This window comes from Physeter macrocephalus, chromosome 1, assembly GCF_002837175.3.
Source record: "Physeter macrocephalus isolate SW-GA chromosome 1, ASM283717v5, whole genome shotgun sequence".
Lineage (NCBI taxonomy): Eukaryota > Metazoa > Chordata > Mammalia > Artiodactyla > Physeteridae > Physeter > Physeter macrocephalus.
The window spans coordinates 143,478,410-143,494,019 of NC_041214.2; the positions used below are offsets into that span (position 1 = coordinate 143,478,410).

A 15,610-nucleotide genomic window follows, 5' to 3' on the forward strand; every position below is an offset into this window, starting at 1 on the left:
GGCTGCCTCATAGAATCTAGCCTCATACTCACTTTAATGATTCTTAAAGTCATTAACAAGCAATACATCCTCATCACAGCTAATCAGATCATGACATCTGGAATCCACCGAGTATACAGAGTATGTCAAGTAATATAGTTCAGGGAATCTTCACTCAGATTCTTGTTTTCCTAAATTAAAATTAAATATGTTCATATATAATCATATATATCTGGAAAAAACATTTAATTGCTACTATTAATATTACTATTATTATATGCATTTTATCTTCATTGAATTCATTTTACGAATCTAACATAGGAATTGGGCATTTGTTGAGAAAATTTGATCAGTGGAGATAAGTGCAAACCCACCAGTTCTCAAAGGGTACTTTTTGGCTTGAGTTATTCTTGCTTTCTTCATCAATCAAATAGCTACAAACAGTTTCTGAGTTTTATGCCGTATAATTATCCATGGGAGGAAAACGGATTTCAATCATGTCTCATTACAGTAGATTCAATCCCAGAGAAGGAATGTGAATGGCTCAGGTGGAGTTGGGGACCCTCCTATAGAACAGTCCACTTTGCCAAGGCCAAGAATACCACGATTAGCCCAGCTTGGGTCAAATGCCTGTCCCCAGACCTGCTCTATGTAACCAATGCAGAAACACGTGGGGGAAATAGAGGTGGTCAATTCAGGAGCAGAGGCAAGAATTTGGCAAACAATGACACAGTCATTCACACACAAGATAACTTTGTATAGTTGACATTAGGATTCCAAGCCCAAGTCTGAGTTTAGGGCTGTAAGCTAGGATTATAAAGAATGAAGAAAACCATAATTCAAAAAGAGTCATGTACCGGTTCTGAGGAACCTAGGGCCAGGACAGGAATAAAGACACAGATGTAGAGAATGGTCTTGAGGGCACGGGGAGGAGGAAGAGTAAGCTGGGATGAAGTGAGAGAGTGGCATGGACGTATATACACTACCAAATGTAAAATAGATAGCTAGTGGGAAGCAGCCACATAGCACAGAGAGATCAGCTCGGTGCTTTGTGACCACCTAGAGAGGTGGGATAGGGAGGGTGGGAGGGAGACGCAAGAGGGAGGCGATATGGGGATATGTGTATATATATATATAGCTGATTCACTTTGTTATAAAGCAGAAACTAACACACCATTGTAAAGCAATTATACTCCAATAAAGATGTTAAAAAAAAAAAGAATGAAGGACGGATAGAGACAAATCTCAGTTCTGTTCATCCTTCACCTGAATATATACATGGTACCAGAAAGTCAGAAAAGTAACTTTAGACAAACACAGAGGTTTGGGACTATAAGGATTTTGAAAGACCTTATTTCAAAGAATCTTAAATTATATAACATTATATAATGTTAGCGTTTCAAGGAAGACATAGCCTGGGGAAGACACATTTGCACGTATATAAATAATTATAATGCACAGCATTGATGGCAAACGGGAAGCATGGAGTAGGTTCTATGACAGCAGAGTATAGAAAGTGTGCGAGTGTGTGTGTGAGTAGAGATGGGTGTGTGTGAGAATGTATATCACTGAAAGAAGGTGCAGGTGTATATGCATGTTTGGGGAGTGCTTGAGGATGGATGGATTCCTGAAGGAGGTAACCCCTTCTGAATCTTAAAGGAAGATGAGGAATTAATCAACGGAGATTGAGGGGATTAGAGCAGAAACACATTTAAGATCAAAGGAACAAGGTATAAATGCCATAGGAATGTAAGATATTGTGACATGTTTAAGGGACCATGAAAAATTGAGAGTTGCTGAAAGAGAAAAGACGCAGATGAGGCTGGAGAAAAAGCAGGGGTTTGGTGGGGCAATTAGGAGGGTCTTCAATAACACTGTAAAGAACTTGACCTTTTTATTGGAGTTAATGCAAAAATAAGTGAAAACCTGCAAGCATGGATCCATCTAAGAGTCATGTGAAGGGTGGATTTAATGGGTACCAGGCTGTACCCAAGTGGTCCTATTGAAAGACCATTGTAATTATCTGGGCAAAACGTGGTGAAAGACTGAACCTGACAATGAGAGTGGGGCAGGGAAGAAGAAGGTGGGGAGGAGGGAGTTCAAAAACTCAGAACATATAACATGGAAGGTAAAGTTAGCGGTACCTTCAGGTCATCAAATTCAATCTCCTAAAAGATTATTATAACTCTGTGCTATATGCAGGCATGCAAAGCTCGTGGACAGTCCCAGCACTTAAAAGTCACTAAGTCTGGAGGCATCTTTTCCATTACTGAATAATTCCCTGTAACTGTGGGACACTTCAGTAGATTTAGTTCACCAGATCTCTTATCTCTCTCAAAGGGACCTCTGCAGAGGGAAAGCTCTGACCTTTCATAGGAAAGAAGGGAAGTGTCAGGCCCAGAAGGTGTCAGAGGGCAGGAGATAAACTTTGCTTACCCTTGTTGTCTACTGGTCTGATTTCAACCAAGTGTGTTTTCCAAAGATGAGTATGTTTATAAAAAGCATATGTACTCTTTAATATTGCATTACATAAACTTTTAGCATAATGAGCATGCATAGATAGCTTTGTTTTATTTGTATAATCAGTGAACTCTTAATTGCCCTTCTCTGAAATGCATGTCCTTAAACCTCTGTAAAACATAAATTAAAAATATAGTCTTTGAGTTATTCTTAGATTGCTTCATGCAGTCTGATCTTCCGATCCAAGTCTTTGTGCAGTTAGAATCTTAATTGGATCAGATGATGCCCGATGTCCCCTCCAGCTCCCCAGTACCACAACTAATTAGCAGAAATTCCACTTTAATAATACAGCTGCTGCAGTTCAAGAAAGGAAAGCAAAGCCGAGGTGGAAATCTCAACCTAATGAACACTGAATAAAGATTAGAAGCAAGTTAAAATTCAGTGTGATAATTAATTACAGTCCAAGAAAATGAATATTGGCTAACTGTAATTTAAGCTATATTTATTCATGCAAGTCTCTTCCGCAATATCACCTCCAATTCTGAATAGAAAGAGAATACCTCTTCTCAATAATTCTTATCTCATTTATTGTCAATATAAGCAACAATCTCAAGTCTGTGGAGGTGTAAAAATCATCAAGGTAGTATTCAGTATTTTAAGTGAGTAATTATAACTGCATACACTCATGCATATTATCAAGCCAACTCTTTATTAATTATGTCTACTTTGGAAAGTCATAGTTTTGTCTCAAAGACCTTGGCAAAAATAGCTATACCATGACACAACAGTTGGTGTGGAAGATATTTTACATGATTTTTTAAAAATAGAATAAAAGATTAAAAAATCAAATGGATTCTTGCAATTTTAGGAGCAGCTATTATAATGTGCTTGAATGTTTCACTGTATTCTTTGAAATTCCAGTGGGCCAGGGAGCTACTCACTCTTATAGCCATGCAACATACAGGGAGGGAATTATGCCTGGTTTGAACCACTAGAGTGGTATTACATCAGTATTGTCTCTTTTTAGGCAGACTTCATCCTGTTGCATCTAATAGTACAGTTAAAATTTAGGAGGAGTGGCCCAAAAAATGACAGTTCTCTTACTGGGGAGAAGATAACTAGCCAACATAAGCTGTGTAGTCTGGTGGGATGAGGTAAACAGTAGTTACTTAAGTAACTTATATTACCTGTGTGGATGGGAAGACTAGCAAATTACAGTGTGGGTCATCACCATAAAGTCAAGATTCTTCTGACCAAATTACTGCAGACTGGGCAGAGAGGTGGATCCAACAAGAAGAAACACAGAAACAGAGAATTAAGGGGGTCATAATCTTTAGTTCCACGGGTCCATCTAAGGCAGGTGAGTGCTGGCCGCATCGTTGCTGTGGAGACAGTAAGAGCTACCTGCTCCTCTACATTTCCCAGCTGTCCATGCATCTTGGAAGGGAGGGGCTGTGTGACTAATTCTCCCCAACAAACTACTGAAGGAAGAGATGCATCACTTCCTGTCAAGATAGGTTAAGAGGTGGTGTTCCTTCCTCACCTCCTTTCACTACCCCAGCCTGGGTGGCTGGAAGCAAAGGATTCTGGGATGGTGAGTCCACAATATGGAAGGAGGCAGTGTCCCTGAGCCATGGCGTCAGGGAGACCCACACAGGTGAGCCGCTGATGTGATCAAAAAATAATATGGCGTTGGGTTGAGCCACTGAGATTTCAGAGTTTATCTGTTTCTGCAGCATAGCCTAGCTATCGTGACTAAGGCATCGGTGTTGTGACTCAGAGCACAGGATGTGGATTCAGCATACCGATGTATAAATCTTGTTTCCACCACTGACGACCTCTGTGACCTGACGTCTCTGAGCTTCAGTTTTGGGCGCAAGAATTTCGTTATCAGGATGAGACATCATAAGTGGTTTCAACTCAGGCAACAAAATATAAGTCCCGTGGTGGGCCCTGGAAATACTGCCTCCTAAAACAGATGAAACTTGTAAGGAATCAGGTGTGGGTCTCAGGCTCCTCGAGTGACAGAGCTGAATGGGCCCCACAAGGCACCTGATTTGGTAAAGAATATGAGAGCCAATCCCATGTTGCCTCCGAGTGAAGGCTGGTCCCCAACTCTGGCTTCATGTTAGATTGAAATTAAGTCACACAACAATATTGACACCTGTAAACCAAATCAATGAAATTAGAATCTCTGGGGATGAGATCCAGAGATTATATTTTTTAAGTTACCCTGGTTGTGCTAATATAGAGCCAGAATTAGGAATCAATGAGTTGGAGTAACAAAGAGACCTAAAGCTGCCTAAAAGCTTTCTGTCTCCTTTGAAATTGGTTCAGGAAGCGAAGGATAGAGCTCAGGGGAAAGAAACACCAAGTGGACTCAGATATGTGAAATTGGCAAAAGAAGTGATTTTAGCAGCAATTTCTCAACAAAAAAAGAGATAGTGATTTCAGTCAAAACATTTCCATCTACATAACTTACACAGAATAAATATCATTATGAATATTACTGTTATTTTCTTTTCTGTCCTCATTCCGTATCATATTCTCAGTCTACTAAATGCACTTAAAATAAGGGAAGAAATCATAGGTGTACACATGAATATTCAGCATAGAAAAATATTTCTGATTGGTAATATACAAAACTAGTAAAATATTAACAAAATGTTATAGAAATAAAGAAACTGAACAATTGATATATGTTTGATTCTGTGAAAATAGGCAGATCGGTGCTTCCCAAATGGGGAGAGAATTTAGTTCAGCAACCTAGAAATTGCCAGTTGGTTCAGACCTCTTATTTATCCAATGCCCTGTTCTACTGCTGACCTGTCCCACATTCAGCAAGAAAGATTAATTTCCTATCAGATGTGAGTGAATCTTAATGGCAATGTGTACCTTAACTTCCTTTAGTCATTTATAACTGTTCCTCAAATTTCTCCTGTTTTTGGACCACTAAGGTCCAGTGGAATGACAAACTTGAAAATATCTACTAGTAATGAAAGGCATTGTTGGACACTAACATATTAATTACTTGGTTTTGATGATGTAGGAAGGTTACTAAAAGTACTCAATTTACTGGCATCAAGGCTCTTTGTTTCTTCTTCTTTACTTGAAATCAAAGCCAACAGTCTTAATAATTTTGACTGGTCCTTAAAATATTCTCACATTTGCTCAGCTTTAATTTGCCAATGAGCCTTTCCTAACCAATGTACCCTCATCAGGAAATCTAAATCATAAAAATTCCAGGGAACAACACCAAGAACTTATTTTATGTAAACTGTTTGGAATTATGCCAGTGAATTCACTAGTTCATGATTTCAAAGATTGTTTCATCAATCTTGTATTACTCAATTCATAGACCATAAAATAGACCCTTTAACAAGAATTTGGATTTGATTCTGTAAGAAAGACAAGGTCATTTTTTAAAAGCAAATCAGCTAGCAAGAGGGATATCAGAAGCATGCGTACAAAGAAAAATGGTCACAGAAACTTTGGGCTCTGTTCTATAAATCTTGACCTTTATTTTTCCCTTCTGCTACTACTTTGCTTCCTTTACTATTCCCTAAGGGAAATTCTAGTATCACATGGGGCTAAGAAATATAATTTGATCTTTTACATTTTAAGTTCAAGTTATTTAAATGCCATGGACTCAGTGAAGTGTGGCTTACGTCCATAAGACCAACCTCAGAAAGCATCGTACATACTCCCTCTGACAGCATGATAATGTGAAACTAATTGCTTTTGGGGGAATTAATCAATTTAAGATCAAGGCTCCTAAATATTATGTTTCAAAATGCCTAAGAAACACACATTCTTTTCTACACTGAAAGACAAGCAAAACATGGGTCTTTCAGGAGACCCACGTGTAAATATTGATTTTATGCCCTCCGCCGAATTAAAATGTCTAAATTGGATCTCAAGTTGAGTTCCCATTTCATTGATATCATATATTTTCATTTGGTTTTAAACTCCAAGCAGCTAAATTTGGCATCAGTTTGACAAGATTCCCATCTTTTACATTTGATAAGTTATTGAAAAAAGAGTGAGGAACGTGTCTCTTCGTATATTCATCAGCTCTGGATGAAGTACCCATTCATCTGTTTGTCTAGGAGCTGTGGGTGCAGCAGTTAATCCAGAAAGCATCTGCTTTGACCTCTACCATGGAAGAAAGACAGTTAGATAATAAGCTATTTAGGAATATTAAGGAAGTGTAATTAAAATGAGATTTGAAAGGTGAATTAGTCAAGAAAGAAAACAAAGGATTCATGAAGAGGCAACAACCTGTGGGAAATCGGGAGAGAGTAGGGCACATTTTAAGAGAGAGAAGATCAGTAGAGCAAGTACTGTCTACAGCTTTGATGGTAGGAAGGTGTTTGACTAATGGCTGCAGATAGGCTTGGGGAGCTAAACAGCAATGAGGTCATGAAGGGCCCTGAAAACCATGGTAAAAGGGAGACTATAAAGCAGGGGCATCAGTGGCAAGAAGACAGTTGTGTTTCAGGAGGATGTCAGTGACAGTGACAAAGGGATTGCTGAGACAAGAGTGGAGACAGAGATACCAGTTGGGAGGTGAGAAAAGGCACCGCCAAGCATGGTGGGTTGAATGGTGGTCCTCCAAAAGGTATGTCCATGTCCTAATTCCCAGGCCCTGTGAACATTACCTTATTTGGAAAGGGCCTTTGCAGATATAATTAAATTCAGGATCTTGAGACCAAGGGATCATCCTGGATTATCTGGGTGGACTTTAACTCCAATGACAAACATCTTATGAAGGACACACTGGGGAGACTTGACAGGCGGAAGAGGAGAATGCAATGTGAGCGCGGAGGCAGAAGTCTGAATACAAGCCAAGGAATGTCAACCAACACTAGACACTGGACAAGGTGAGAAAAAACTCTTCCCTAAAGCCTCTAGAGGAAACACAGCCCTGCTGACACCTTGATTTGAGACTTCTGCCCCCAGAACTATGAGAACAAATTTCTATTGTTTTAAGCTACAGTTTTTGGTAATCTGTAACAGCTGCCATAGGAAACAAATACAGTAAAGCAAGAGAAAGACACTGGAGGAGGGAGAGAACACAGGGCATTTGGGACACTGCAGAAGTCCAGTAGAGCAGGATCTAAGGGCATTCATGAGTGAAACCGGAAATGAAGTTGGGCAGACAGGCAGGAGGTTGTATTAGTGAAAAGCTGCTTGGTCTGAATGCACAGGGAATGCCAAAATACCAGTGAATGGACCAGACTGGCTGAAGGATAAGAATTATGGTCTTGAGCAATTTGAAGGAAAATTGGAAAGGGAGGAAAAATGAACAGAATGCAGTATTTTCTGGCCAGAGGAAGGGTCTATGGCAGTGAAGGGAAAAGGGGTAAAAGGGCTGGTTCTGGGGAATTTATACCCGAGCCAAACACAGGGCAGTGCCTTAGTCAGCTCGGGCTGCTGTAAGAAATACCATAGATTGGGTGACTTAAACAACAGACATTTATTTTCCCACAATTCTGGAGGCTGGGAAGTCCAAGATCAAGGAGCCCTTTCCTGTCTTACAGATGACTGCCTTCTCACTGTGTCCTCACATGGCAGAGAGAGAAAGCTCTAGTGTCTCTTCCTCTTCTTCAAAGGGCACTAATCCTACCATGGGGTCTCCAGGCTCATGACCTCATCTAATCCTAATTATCTCCCAAAGGCCCCACCTCCAAATACCATTACACTGGGGACTAGAGCTTAACATATGAATTGGAGGTAGGGGACAAACATTCAGTCCAGAACAGGCAAGGAATGTGACTATCTATCTATGGACTAGATGTGGGCTATGTGGGATAAAGAGTCAGCTGGGAGCTGTTCTAGGTCCTGAGAGAACCACCAGGGGGCAGCGGGGCTGCAACAGGGGAGACTGCTGAGTCTGTGTGGAGTGGATGATGGAAGGCCAGAGGTGGTAGAGGGGGAAGGGACAGGGGCCACCTGAAATGGTTGACAGCAAGCCCACCAAGCCAGCAAGGGAGAAGCTCTGAGTCCTAGGGGCTGCTGTCAGAGGGACCCAGCAGAGGGCAGGAATCCAGTTAAGTATCAAGAGCTGAGCCAGAACTTTCCTATGTCTTCCTTCTGTCTCTTCCCCTTTGCAGCTCTCACACTGGTGGGGTGCCCTGGGAGGGGGGAGTGCTGGGTGTGAAATGGGTGGGAAAAGAGAGCAATTGGCCATGCCCCTCTCCCTGAAGACAGGTGACCCACCAACTACTGTTCTCAGCTAGAAGACGGGGAGAAGTCTGGCATGAAGTCTGAAATGCTTACGGACATCTCAAATTAGACATTGAACCTTGCCAAATGAGAGTGTTTTGAGACTCAGAAGATTTGAGGACTAACTTTAAGCAGGAAAGCCACAGATGTGCCAAAGTTTCAGCCATCAGAGGGGAAAGCTTCCTGTAAAATGGCAGTGGGACCATGCTTGTTCAATGTACTGTTTAGACGTTCAAAAACAACGATGGATATTTCTTCTAAGAAATCCTAGTAGTCAATTTTTCCCTCAGAACCATATCAATAAGGTGGCAAAAGCCCGTTCTGAATAGATGCCAACCAATTCCCTAGTGCTCAACTGAGAATCACAAATCATGGTGTGATTATTTGTTTTCCTTTAATCATATCACTTCTTATTAATTCTTGGACAAAGGTTTATACAGAAGTTTCTAAAGCATCCCATCTGGTTCCATCTGTTTTCCCCAGTCGAGAGAGAGGTTTGTAACAAGATCAAACACAAACAAGCTAGGACTGGGAGCTGTGGGCTTGAAAAAGCGTTTCCACTCTGTTCACACAGCCTCTCTCTCTTTCCCCTTGCTTCACCACTTAATCTTTTGTGCTCGTTTTCTTCATCTGTACAGTGGAGATAATGGGTCCCACTTTCATTTTGTCACCTTGATGGAAGGATTCCCAGTTAGACTGAATGAAAATCTGACCAGTGATGCCCACTTAGGTACCTGTCTGAAGTGTTGTAAGAATTAATGATGGTCAGGAAAATGTACTGAAGATGAAGAGCACATCCTGAGAGAGAGCTGATTATTAAGTGTCAACGGATAAGTGTATTTTAATGAATATGGAAAAAACATCCAGCAAAGGAGCTTGGCTTGCTTGCCCTAGTACCTCAATGCCTTAGGGTAGAAAGGAATATGCATAATATCTGAGTAGAAAAATAAAAGCAATAACAAAACCTGACATTCCAAGACCATAAACCCATTAATAGTGAAATACTCTTTGCATTCTAAAAAATCCTGCTAAATTTTAAAAATAAAGCACTGATTTCCGCACCCAGGATGTAATGACTCAAGCAACATGTCTTGGAAATTTAGAATAGTCTATATAGGAAGGCAAAGGACTAAAGACAGAAATGTTCAGAAATAAAGCCAAAGCAAAGAGAGCAAGGATACTTTCCTCCCCAATTCAAAATGCAGCATGGGGCAGAATTCATTCTCTATGTATAAATTTGATAACTGCTTTTGTTTTCGGTCTTGCAAATAGAGATGAAATGGGGATCTGAATGTTGCTTGCTTTGAAGGATATTCAGGGAGCAGATGAAAATGCATAGCAAGTTTGATAAGAAGAGTAAGTTACATTTGTAAAGCAATAAGAAAATAACAAGTTATTTATGAATTTAAATATTTTTAGAGAAAGTTAAAGTCACTGTTTCCTTCCTGTACACTAATTATTTCAGGCTGTAAACCTTCCAGCGTATAGAGAACAGTTACATTATTTTGGCCCTTTCAATTTCTCTTGGTCTTTGTATCTACAAGGACAAGCTATTACAGTGTCTGTCTTTTCTTTTTAGAAGGCTCTGATTCCTTGTACACATAAAACAGGTGTCATAAGTCTATTTATAACATATTTAACTCCAAATATATTTTCTAATTCATATTGTTTATGTTGTAATACACCAGTCAGCTGTTGCTAATGTTAAAGCTAAGACATTTTATTTAAGTTCTTCTTATCTTTAATACCATATGTGAAACAGCTGGTGCTCTGTTCCTATAGATGAATATTTTTGATGATGATTTTTTCTTTTTATTCCTTATTCCCATGTGCTTGTTTATTTTTGCCCAAATGTTTATATTCTTCCATAGAGATATGGTCTGAGTGTATTTGCTGTGGTCAAAAGTGTCTGTTTTATACTTGATTCTGGAGGCAGGTGGGACAAGGAAGATAAAAGTAGGTGGAACTCATAACAGACTTAACCTTACTTTTTCTTTTTTTCACAAAGTTCAATTTTAGAGCGACACTGGAGTTCACAAAAACAGTCTCTATGACATTAATTCTAATTTCAGTAGGGTAATTTCGTCACCATTAAAAGCACGGGGAGATACTATTATAATGGAGAGAATATTCGGGGACCTCAGTTATTTAGGATATTAGTGAGAAAATTTAGAGTCTGTTCTTGACTTTCAAGTATTTGAGTCCTGCTTTCCTTAACCACTTATATCAGTAATGTGAGGTATACTATCAAAATTGGACCAAAATTTTATTTTAAGAGTATGTTAATGAGCTTTACATTTTATTGACAAAAATTCAAATGTTATTAAACAAGTCCTGAATCAATAACTAAAAAATCCCATGTTCTAATTTAAGAAATGAATTATGGCTTATATTTTTTCCTTTCAACTCCTCTCTGCAAGACACTAGAATGCTCTGATGTGTATCTCTCAAATACATCTATATTTTTAATGAATTCTTCCTTTTTACAAAGTCAGTGTCTCATCTTATTTGTGTTCACTTTTGTGTCCTCTGCAGTATCTTCCTGGAATCCTGTTGCCTGGAGACCACTCTTGAAGAACATTCACTGTGGTGGCCTCTTGGAGATTTAAGACTTCTAATAAGGAGTTGACAGAAATCATCAGCTTGCGACCGATCAAGTAACATTTTTTTTAAAGTCACAATAAAACACTTGTCTGGATATTACCCATTCAGGTGGTCCTCACAGCTAAAGTGTAGGGTGCAAAGGACAAAAAAAAAAAAAACCTTTGGAAAATTCTAAATTTTACAAATCCGTGCCAAAGGGAGATGGGGCAAAAAAATTAAAAGTCCACTTGCTTTTAAAAAAAAGAGAAAATTTCAGGCCCCCCCATTGCTTATCTATATTAATTTTCAAAATTATTCTAAAAGGCTCTAATATCTGTATTTTTTAGCTCTTGTTTGTCTATTAACATTCTCTTTAGTCCAGAGGACTTTTGAACAGCAAGTTCAGCGAAATGGCATGAAGACAATTGCAAAAAAAGTCAACAGTAAAGGAACAATAAATGTGGCTATAAGAATTCCATATCATACACACACACACACACACACACACAAATCAACAAAATGGAAAGGCAATCTATAGGATCAGAGAAAATATTTGTAAATAATATATCTGATAATAGGTTAATATCCAAAATATATAAAGAACTCATACAACTCAACAACAATATATATATATATATATATATACACACACACATATATATCTCCAATAAAAAAAGGGCAAAGGACCTGAAGAGACATTTTTCCAAAGAAGATATTCAAATTGCCAATGGGTACATGAAAATGTGCTCAACATCACTAATCATCAGGGAAACACAAATTAAAACCATCATGAGATATCACCTCATGCCTGTTAGAATGGCTGGCATCAAAAAGACAAGCTAACAAAAGCTGGTGAGAATGTGGAGAAAAGGGAACATTTGTCCACTGTTGGTGGGACTGTAAATTGGTGCAGCCCCTATGGAAAACAGTATGGAGGCTTCTCTAAAAATTAAAAATAGAACTACCATAAGATCCAGCAATTCCACTTCTGGGTATTTATCTGAAAAAAAGTTCTGAGACCTCTGTGGGCTCTCTACCTAATCTCAGTGGTTGCCCACTTGCAAAAATGACCCTGGGCCCTCATTTGAGCACTTGGCCGCTGGAAACTCTACAAGCAAATGAAGCTCATAATAAGCAGGGGATCAAGGTTTATAGCTAATCACAGAGAACTAGACTCATTTCTAGCATAATCCTTTTCATAACAATAACAGTGAGCTCTGAGCTTGGATTTTTCCACTTGCTGCATGAAAATGCAAAGACTAAAATAATGCAGCTTGGAAAAAAAAATCAAATAATAGCTATGAAAACCCTCAGCCCACAAGTTGCTGTGATTTTTCACTTGAGTACGCTCAAGCGTTCATTTTACTTTTGGCTTTAAAATTCACACTCAATTTTGACACAAGACATATGACTCAGCTCTTTACAGTACAAATCCTGTAAAAACCGATGACTCAGCCACCAGTTATATCAGCATATTATTGCAGTATTCAACCAAACATGCCTTATGCCAACTAGAGAGGGCTTTCAAGTTGATCAGGCAAAAATAGCAATGTCCCAACTCAGAGCATACGCTGTCCTGTAATAAGAATAAAAGAGCCAAATACAAACACTAAACAATGCTGTATTACTGAAATGTAATTTCTTAAGAAAATTGGACATCTTTAGTTTTTCCATTATTTGCTTGCATTCCTATACACTAACAATGAAAGATGAGAAAGAGAGATAAAGGAAACAATCCCATTTACCATTGCATCAAAAAGATTATTAGTTTTAGATAGCTGCTCTCTTAAATAAAATTTATTTTGACACAAATTTCAGAATTCAGATCCCCATATGAACCAAGAAACCAAAGGCTGATTTTTCTCAACACGTTTCCCTTTCATAGCCAAAGTATCCAGTGAACAAGAAAATGAGGTCAGCCCTAAGGAGAATGGTAATCATTTAATAACACTGGCTGCAAGCCAAAGAAGAGTTACAAAGATAAATCAATCTGGAACAATAGAACGCCAGAAAAAAAACCATAAGCCCAAGTTCAATATTAAAATATTGTTTATGTTCAACTTATCCAAAAAACTGCTGAAAGAAATTACTACATTTTCCTTCACAAACAATGTGACAGCATAATGCCACTTTCTACCCATTGAGCATCATAGGATGTTGGAATACAGACATAACATCCTCTTCCTTATGTGCCAGGCAACAGAGCCAGACTGGTATTTTGGAGTATTAATTCATTCAACATGGACTGAGCACTTACTATGTATCTACTATGCCTCTGTCTTAGGGGCTTGACATACAAAGAGTTGCCTCATGGGGGTGACAGATGTGAGTTCAAAGTCGCCATTGAAATAAAGTTACACATGAGGCACCCTGGAGGAGACATCAGGGAAGACTTCACAAATGATATAGCATATAAGCAGAGGCTGAAAGCAGGAGCAATTTTGCAGTTAGACAAGGTGAAGAAATATGCCAGCAGAGGGCATACGCAAAGTCACAGATGTATGAAACTGCTTGTGAGGTTTGGAAAACAACAAGCAGTTTTGTGTGGCGCAGCAAAAATTGCAATCTAGATGTGGTAAAATGCAGGCAAAAACTTGATGGTCAGGGATCTTTAAGTCCAAAGAGTTTAGCTCATTCTTTACAAGGAGGAGGGTGCCACACCAGATTTGTATTTTAGAAAGATGCTCCTTTAGCAGTGTCCAATGAGAGAATGGAGCCTGAGAGATGCATTAGGGGCTGATTCAGCAGTTCACAAGAGAGGGAATGGGGCTAGATTTGAAGGTGTGTTGGGGGAAGGAAGGGGAAGGGGTGACTTTGAAAGGTGTGTAGGAGAAGGAACTTTTAGAAATGGCTACCAATCTTTGGGTTTTCTGACTTGTACTACTGTGGTAATGGGGTTTTTCTGAACTGAAAACAGGAATACAGTGAACATAATGTCTGCAGTAGGTAGATCGGAGTGGGGAATGGTTTTATTTTTGGATATACTGAGCCAAAAGATGTCTTTTGTGTATCCAGGTGGAAATGACGAAGTAATCAGTTTGTGAGATCAATGCATCTCTGTCTAGGATGCTCCAAGTGCTGGTTTCATATGCTATGAAATTATATCTAACTCTTTTTGACAATTTACAGTGGAGGTTCAGGAGAATAAAGACTCTTGCAAGGGTTTCTTTGATAGCTTTATGGCAGTGTTTCAAATCAGGTCACTGCAGCCTAGGGTATCATTGGGAAACTTAGATGGAAGTCTGATTGTCATCAATATAGTCTGCACTGTAAGTTAGTACCACCAGTATTGGATTGGTGAGAATTAGTCAAGGATCATAACGACACATGAGTGAAGCCAGGATTATATTGCAACAACATCATCCATTGTAAATAACGTTTTAGTGTCATAAATATGCTTTTAGAAGACAATTCTTTAAAAATATAAATCAAACCATGTCACGACACAGCACCACACTTTCCAGTGGCTTCCAATTTCACTCAGAGTAAGAGCCAAAGTCCTTATAACAGCCCACGATGCCCTCTATAATGTGCTTATTTTTCCCCCTCTAACTTCATTTCTCATTACTTGCCTCCTCCTGCAGTCACTGCCTTTCAGCTACACTGGTCTCTTTGCTTCTCCTAAAACATCAGATGATTGAATAGTCCCTTTTGCCTAGGATGCATTTCCTGCAGATATCTGCATGGCTTTGAGTCACTGGTCAAAAGTTCTCTCTTAAGTGAGTCCTTCCTTGACCACTCAGTGTAAACACCTAAAGGCACCAAAACCGTAACCAATCCCTATCACCTCTCCTGCCTTATTTTCTCCATAGCACCGAAGAGCAGTTTTTGTACTTTCTTAAACATCTTAATTAGAGATCATGGCCTATTAGGACATAATGATAAAGTGATGATAGGAGCTGCAGAAAAGATCTAGATGAATTACGTTAGTATAGGCTGAGTTTGTGCCGTTGTGACAAGCCCCCAAATTTCAGTGACTAAATGAGAAAGTTTATTTCTTCCTTAACTGAAGTCTGCTTAAGTTAGGTGACTCACCACGACAGCTCTCCTCTATGTAGTGACTAAGTAATCCAGCCCCTTTGCATCTTATGGCTCCACGGTCTACACATATGGCCTCCACACTTGGACCAGCAATTGGGCGACAACATCAACCCTATGTTCCAAGGACTGATGTGTATTTAGGATCAGGTGTAACACTGGCCAACTGTCAGCTATTTGAAAAATCTCTTTGGAATGTATTTAGGAAGTTATCAAAATCTTTTAGTAGGTTTTTATAGATTTGGGTAATTCATGAGTACCTGTGTTGTCAGACTTCAAAAAGATACTGAATTTATAAATAATTATTTTGTTAGTACCTCAA

The 15,610-nt window shown here is 39.1% G+C and overlaps 2 protein-coding genes across 5 annotated transcripts in view; one reads left to right on the top strand and one right to left on the bottom strand.

Annotated features, from left to right (window-relative positions):
* LOC114486964 (SCAN domain-containing protein 3-like) overlaps nt 1-15,610 on the top strand; it is a 332,132-nt gene that overhangs the window by 295,732 nt on the left and 20,790 nt on the right. For 3 of the 4 annotated variants that reach the window (XM_055086238.1, XM_055086244.1, XM_055086233.1), the window contains one exon: nt 11,203-11,620. The gene's annotated coding sequence lies outside the window, so the exon portion shown is untranslated. Of the gene's footprint in view, nt 1-11,202; nt 11,621-15,610 lie in introns of those variants that run through there. The other variant, XR_008617933.1, reaches the window with a different exon arrangement.
* The window catches only part of CYYR1 (cysteine and tyrosine rich 1), a 121,164-nt gene that overhangs the window by 34,270 nt on the left and 71,284 nt on the right, over nt 1-15,610 (bottom strand).